Raw genomic sequence first — 7,487 nt, forward strand, 5'->3', positions numbered from 1 at the left:
GAGCAAATCAAATGCTGTCTGGTGTTCCAAAGTCCATGACAATGGCAAAGAAATGCCCTTCTTTGTCAAAGCCAGCATTGGTTTAATCGTTAACGAAAAATTAGGGATCCACAATCTACAGTAAGAAGCCATACCTATCAGGGCTCTAACTTCCTTCTGCGTATTTGGGACAGACATGCCAGAAATAGTCTTTATTCGTTCAGGTGTCAACCGTCTTCCCTCCTTTGACAGGAGATAGCCTAAATAGGCGACCTCCTGACAACAATATTGGAATTCTTTAAGTGAAGCTTTGTGGCCATGTTTCGCTAGATGACAAAGCAACAACACGGTGCCTTCTTTACAGGCGCTCTCAGAATCAGCAGCCAAGAGGAGATCATCTAAATACTGTAGTAATGTGCAAGTAGTAGGCAACTCGAGAGTATCAAGCTGCTCTTTCAATGCCCTACTATAAATACTTGGACTCTCAGTGTACCCTTGTGGTGCACGAGTGACTGTGAACGAGCGTCCACCTAGGGTAAACGCGAACAAATACCTGCTATCCTTGTGTATGGGAATACTGAAAAACGCATTTTTAAGATCAACAACGCTAAAATGAGTGGCAGAAGCCGGAATCATGGTTAGTATCATTGTAACATCAGATACAATAGGAAATTGAGGAGCCACAATTTTGTTAATGGCACGTAAATCAATTATAAAACGAAAGGGAATCGCATTATCACCTTTTTTGTATACTGGCAAAATGGGGCTGTTACATAGGCTACCCGTAATTTCCTCAATTACTCCACGATGTACAAAATCAGAAACTATACATTTCAAAGCCTGCTCGCCTTCAACTGAGATCTTATATTGCGGGATGCAAGGCAATTTTACTTCATGTTTCAGAATAATTTTAACAGGTTCAATTTGAAGAATGCCCACATCATTATCATCAATTGCCCATAAGCATTCTGGAACATTACTGTATTCTGGCGGTAAGGGTCGAGTCAAAAACTGAGAGGCGAGTGATTGCTGAGGTGAAATTGTTAACCGAATTCCGTCCGGAGAACAATGTATTACTGCATGCAATGCCTTCGACAAATTTAGCCCCAGCAAGTTCTCCCCACAGTTTGTGGTAAGTAGAAATGGACACTGTGCCGTGAAGGGACCCAGTGTTATCGGTACCGGCAAAGAGACCGGACAAACTACAGGTGTGCCTGAAAACCCTACGGAAACGTTGGACTGCCCTGACAGGGGAATATTTGGAACCCATGAATGATCAATGAAACATTTCTGTGCTCCCGTATCTACTAAAAATAGATGCTTCCTATTTCCCACTGCCATCTCAACGTAGGGGCCTTTCTGATGAACGGGAATAGGCGTTGGTTCCAAATCCTGCTTCGGGCAATCCTAGCGAAACAGAATATTATCAAAAGGAAGCTCTTCAGAGAGGTACGCAGCAGAAGGGTGATCAAAAATGTTTCTATTATCCACATTTGAAACTTGCTTATCTTGTGAAGGAGGTTGCTGTGATTCTGGTGCAGTTTTTCCTTTTCAGTATTTACATGATTTTCATAGTACTGAGCCATATGCAGTACTTCTGATTGAGACTTCGTCTGCCAAGCGCTTTCGGAAGACATAATCTGTAACTGGATGTCAGGCAGCAATCCACGTACAAATTTGTTTACAAACAGCCTTTTCCCTAACTCTTTGCCTAAGTCTTGTCCACTGAAATCTGAAAATACCTGCTCGAACCGATTGAAGAAATCGGTAGCACCCTCAGATTTTCCTTGGACACAGGCCGTAAGCTTGTCCCAAATGATTCTTTTTTCAGGAACTATAGTTTTCAATTTTACAATAATTCTATCAGGCAAGGTTAATATCACTTGAGGCGGTCGTTCGCCAGCTGGTCTTTCTCTATCTAGCCTAACCATGTTATCCCATGTATCTCCCAACCCAGGTATGTCATCTATAGTCCTAATCTGTTTCCACAAATCGACTGGCAGGAGTACGGGAAATAATAAATCAATATCACTTAAGGTGAATACCGACGACTGTAAGACCGACCCTATTTCTTTATAGAACCCGGTCGGATTCTTTCTTTCATCGGGAATAGATTGCTTTATGGTGTTCACTTCCTGTCTTGAAAACGGGACGTGAACAAACTGTGATACGTAATGTGCAGGAATTTCTCCCGCAAGTATTCCTCGTCCAGCATCGGCCGCAATCTCAACTTTCGGGACAAATGTCGGAGGGACCTCTCTCATAGGCAACTGAGAAGTAGGCAGCTCCGAACGCTTACTAAGCAACAGAGCCAAATCAAGCGCTAGGGCAGTCGAAGAAGTATCAAGCGAAAAAGCTCTCTTATAAACACTCAACAATTCTGCAGGACAACAAATCTTTCTTTTTACACACTCATTCTGCAGGTACTCTACCATCACCTGTATCACCTTCTTTTGCATTTCTAACGTATACTGACTATATGTGTCATATACTTCATCTGGAGTTATCGACATATCCGAAATCCATCTTATCGCATCCTTTATACAAATTCGCGCTTCCTCACCTTTTAATTCACGGCGAGGAGAAAACCGTTTCTGTAAGTACACAATACCTAAACTACCACCATCTGCTTCCTCATTCTGTAACCCTTCCAACTCCTTCCTATACTCAAAAATCCTCTCAACATGCTCATATACCTTCTCCGCAGTATCTTTGGACAACGCTAAGGCGTTCAAATCCCGTAACCCCTGTGGGAAATCTTCATCGTTTAATCTATTCCACATTATACTCAAATGAGTCCCTAATCCTTCAATAAAAACATTTTTCTCAGGAATACCTTTTAAATTTTCGAGTGTGGAAAAAACATCAGCTTGTTCACCCTTCTCCATACAATGTTTAGCCCAAGCAATCAATTCACTCTTTTTGTCTGGGGACACAGTATTACGAGTCACAACCCTTGGTCTCGCTCCCTGGTCTACTACAAGCGATGCAGAATCACTTGGAAGAGGAAGAGTAGGCACATTCTGAATATCAACAGGTGGAGGCAAGGGGGCAGGCAAAGGAGCGACGGCTGGAAGAACAGGAAGAACAGCAGGGAGGACCGGAGGAATAACAACGGGAAGGGGCAAAGCACCAGGAGGAGGGACGTACGGGGGTGGCGCGGAGGCATCGGGCCTTCGTTCATGCAAAAGTTTATTAATCAATTCATCTGACGTATGAAAATCTTTTGAAGGGTAGATTTTCTGAATGCCTAATTGAAACGCCCTGTCCGTGTTCCTAACTGACTCCAATTGTTTATTTTGATCATATAACCGTGCCTCTTCGACACTTGTCATATGTCTACGCATATGTTTTTCTCTACTCTTTTGTTGCTGCAATGCTTCTGTTTTCCAACTGTGCAATGCGTCAAATGCTGCAGATCTAGCCTTTTTCTTTACTAATACAGACTCTAGATATTCTATACGAGGGATTTCAAAACTACCATTGGTTGGCCACCGAAGATTAGAATTATGTCTGGTCTGTCTGTGCCAAATGTCATTAAATGCTATACTACCAAAGCCTTTCTTACAGTACATAGTAAATGCCGGCGACCCCTCCTGTGGTGCGGGACGGCTATCTTCCAAAGATTGTCTGTCGCTGCGGAATAATGCCCTAAAGCAGGCAGACAATTTCCCAGGCATATCAAAGTCCTGGTGTTACCTGGTCAAGTAATTGTGCTCGCGAGTACAATGCGCCAAATTCAAATTGTCAGGGTTAAATTAAGAATCGGGACACGATTCACCTGACCAAAGGACTCGGAGGCCCGGTCGGGTTACTAAGGACAATGCTAAGGACCCACGTGTCTGGTGATTTTCGGCAAATTTACCCACCTCGATATATGGACCCTCGTCAAGACATCGTCTCGGGCTACAGCTCACCGTTCAGGGATCGGATTGTGCAGTTTTGTCGAGGAATTTGCTTCTCGTCTAGAGTGGCCGTTTCTGTTGGCACCGTCCGATCCCGGTCCGATAGCCGAGCCAACCTTCAACGAGACAAAGTCGATCTTGAGGGTCCCTATTCGGGCGCCTTCTGTGGAATCATAAAAATACAATATTAAGGCTTTTACACCATGCATAGGAAAATACACCGACACGGGCTTGTAAAGATTCCCAGAATCTTTATTACAAAACTGAACAGTATCGAACAAAGTACACAAATAGCTATTTGGCTGTCAATACATCACAGAGACCACCAGCAGGGTTCAATGTGAGCAGTGAGCAGGATTTGATAGCTGGACATCAGCATATTTATACAGTTTGTTACAATGATGTCCAGCCTCTTACAAGTTAATTATATACTGGGCTAGGGTTGCGCCAGGTTCGTTTCCTAATTTACATATCTCGTGCATGCGGTTTACTTTTCAACATATTTACTACACACACTATTATTCTTTAATTTTAACGTTACACCCTTTACACATTGCTTTAATACAGATCAAACAAATGTTTTGCATGTCGTATTTGGATAGCGTTATTGTTCTTGTATACTTGTAGGTTAACATCGCCGATTCAAGTAATCCCCTGATCCCGAGGTCAACGAAGGACAAGGTCTACATGACCCTAACATGTAGCCTGAAGGCAGGTTGGACATTAACTCCCCTACAGAGGTTGGAGAGGTTAAAGCAAGAACAAGGGCACACGAGACGACCATTTTAGACTACAGGGTGACTTTGTACGATAAACTAAAATGGCGGCTCTAACCTAAAATGGAGGCTTGATTCACTTGAGGTCGTGACCTTGTAATACGGATTTCCTCGCAAAGCGACTAGGCATAGGCCAACATATACAATGAGGATGAAACAATATTATATCATTTCTAACAAAACAAGCTGTGCAAGCCTTTGAGAGTTAGGCCCCGATGCCTGGTGGCTGTGGTTTGTAGGTGTGATGGTGTATAAGCATCTGTGCCTTTCACGCATCCGTGTGGACCTCTGATGTGTTTCCAGTCCCTATGCTGATAAGGTGGGCAGTCCTTTCTCTCTACTTGAGCCTTATCTGCTGCCTGGTCTGTGAGCATAACTATGTCTCCGTTAAGGTGGCCATACTGAACCATCTTCAAGTGCAGCAGGAACCAGCAGTATTTAAAACACCCTTGTGAGAAACCCGAGGGTTTTCTCCCATATAGACCCTGATGATTCCCTATTCAGGTGGCCAGGGTAGGGCCACCATTCTCAGATTCCAACCCTCCGGGTGAACGAGCAAGGGAGGATCTCCTGGGTAGGGGAACCCCGGGGTTGTGCCCAAGGGAAGACCACAGGTGAGACGCTGTATCTCAACGGGACAATAGATGAGAAAGACAAAGTCCTTGAGGACTTTATGGGCTATTTGCATTCAGGTCCCATCCAACCGCCCCCCTGACTTTTCCTCGAGAAAAGGGAAATCTAAAGCCTTAGAATACCAAGGGAGGCGAGAACCAACTTCCAGGGGTTACTATTACCAAAACACCTCGAATAATGGCCATAGGAACATACCACACCGTTCTTTTATTAGGAATTCCCGCACTTGCACGATCTGAATGACACAGGGCCTAGTAAGATCGTTGTTTTGGCCTCCCTATGTTTCCCCCTCCTTGTCTTGTCGCGCCTAGAAGCACTTGTGTACAGGCACGTTATTAATGCCATATCATATCATATCTCCACATTAAGTAGCGAGACATACTGGTCACCTTTTTTTTATTATACCCTAAAACCCTGCCCCTCAAGTTCCAGGGGATATTTCCAATCTCATTCCATCCCCCCTACCCATTTCCAACAAACACTGGGAAGAAGAGGTCAGGCAGAGTCAGGGAGGGCTAGGCAACTACTCAACCTGACTCCAATTGACTTTCCCACCAAGTATAAAAGGTGGAGCCAGAAGCCACACTTTGAGCGAGTTGGGGATGCTGGATGGCAGGAGGTAGGAGGCAGAAGGCGCAAGAAGCCTGGAGGAGGACGGAGTGCTAGGACACTGACCCTGTGTGTAAAGGGGGGGCTGCAGTGTGGTGAGGGAGCCATGCCTCCAATGAGCCACAACAGGGACAGCTGCAGTTTGCTGGCAGTGCCCAAGCCAGTACTGGTTTCCTGGGTGAGCTACTAAATCCTAGGTGGCTGAGGGGCAGGTGGGGAGACCCTGGCCTCAATTTGATCCCATTGAAGGACTGAAGCTCCCAAGGGTAGCTAGCGAACTGGGAGCAAAACAGGAATGATGCATTTTGGGACTTGTAGTTTGAAGTCCGGAAGATTAAAACTTAGAAACATTTTTGAAGCGAGGCTGGGTATGAGGAGGAACAGCTGAAGCAGGGCAGTGGCAAACCAACAGAGGGATCGGAAGTTGCAGAGGCTGTTTGAATGCTGAGGAGAGCACGAGAAAGCAAAGCGAGAGAACCGTATTCCTGAGAGGCTGCGATGGTTCCCAAAGAGAAGTCAAGAAGCTGGATGGAGCATTTCCTTGAAGTAAACAAAGGTCGCCCGTTCCCTCCCAGGGGAACAACAGAGTTCGGGAGGACCAGTATCCCTCCCGGGCGAACGGCAGAGTTGGGGAGGAGCAAATAAGTTGATGGTATAGTCCTTGAGAACAACACACAAGGCAAACAGACTTGGGCGAGGGAAGCCTGAGGGTTACAGTGTTTTGTTTTGAGCCAAGAAAGTGCTGTTGAAAGTCAAGAGAGAGCCGGACTTGGGTGAGGGAAACCCGAGGGGTCCTTTGTGAAAGATTGCTGTTTTAGATCTTTGTGACTTTGAAACTAAGGCGAGGGAGGCCTAAGGACCTGGTGTCAACTGTTAAATGGTTCCAGCCATATGAACCGTGTAAACCAGCCACCTTGAAGCCTTTACAAACACCCCGTGCATTGAATTTGGGGAAGGCAGTGGTGTACCACTTCCAATGCCATTCTGACATTCTTTTTGATACGCTCTTTTGTTTTTGCATACATTTTGCCCACACATTTGTAGAGCGCGATGGCAAGTATAGGTTTATGACATAGACTTTGCTTTTGATTTGACTGACTGACTTGGACTATTTGATTTACTTTGATGGTCGAGACTGCTCCCATTATAGAGTTAGGGCCACAGTTTAATAAAGGTTTTCGAAACTTGTACATCTTGTGTCTGTCACTTCACTCGTGCTACCATGCGTGCCCCACACCCTAAACGTGCCAGGCAGAGAAATAGGGGAGCTGCCCATTCTCCCCTCTTCTGCTACTTGTGGAGGGCCAGGGTAAAAGATCCAGGCCACTGAGCAAAGAGCGCTTTAGAGGTTGGAGCACAGATGTGCAGTGCATTAAGAAAGAATAATGAGTCTGCACTACTAAGGTGTAGAAGCCAGTGCTGCAGAGGCCCAGACCCCACAGCAGAGCTCTCAACTGAACCTCTCTGGGAGGCCTTACATCTGCACAGAAAATGAAATACCCCCAGAGATTTCACTGGGACCACCCTGCCACCAAACCTTCGTTACCTTCTTTAAAATTGTTCCCGCCCATAAGCTTTAATTGGA

Source organism: Ambystoma mexicanum, chromosome 2p (genome assembly GCF_040938575.1).
Source record: "Ambystoma mexicanum isolate Mex_15411 chromosome 2p, UKY_AmexF1_1, whole genome shotgun sequence".
In the NCBI taxonomy this organism is placed as follows: domain Eukaryota; kingdom Metazoa; phylum Chordata; class Amphibia; order Caudata; family Ambystomatidae; genus Ambystoma; species Ambystoma mexicanum.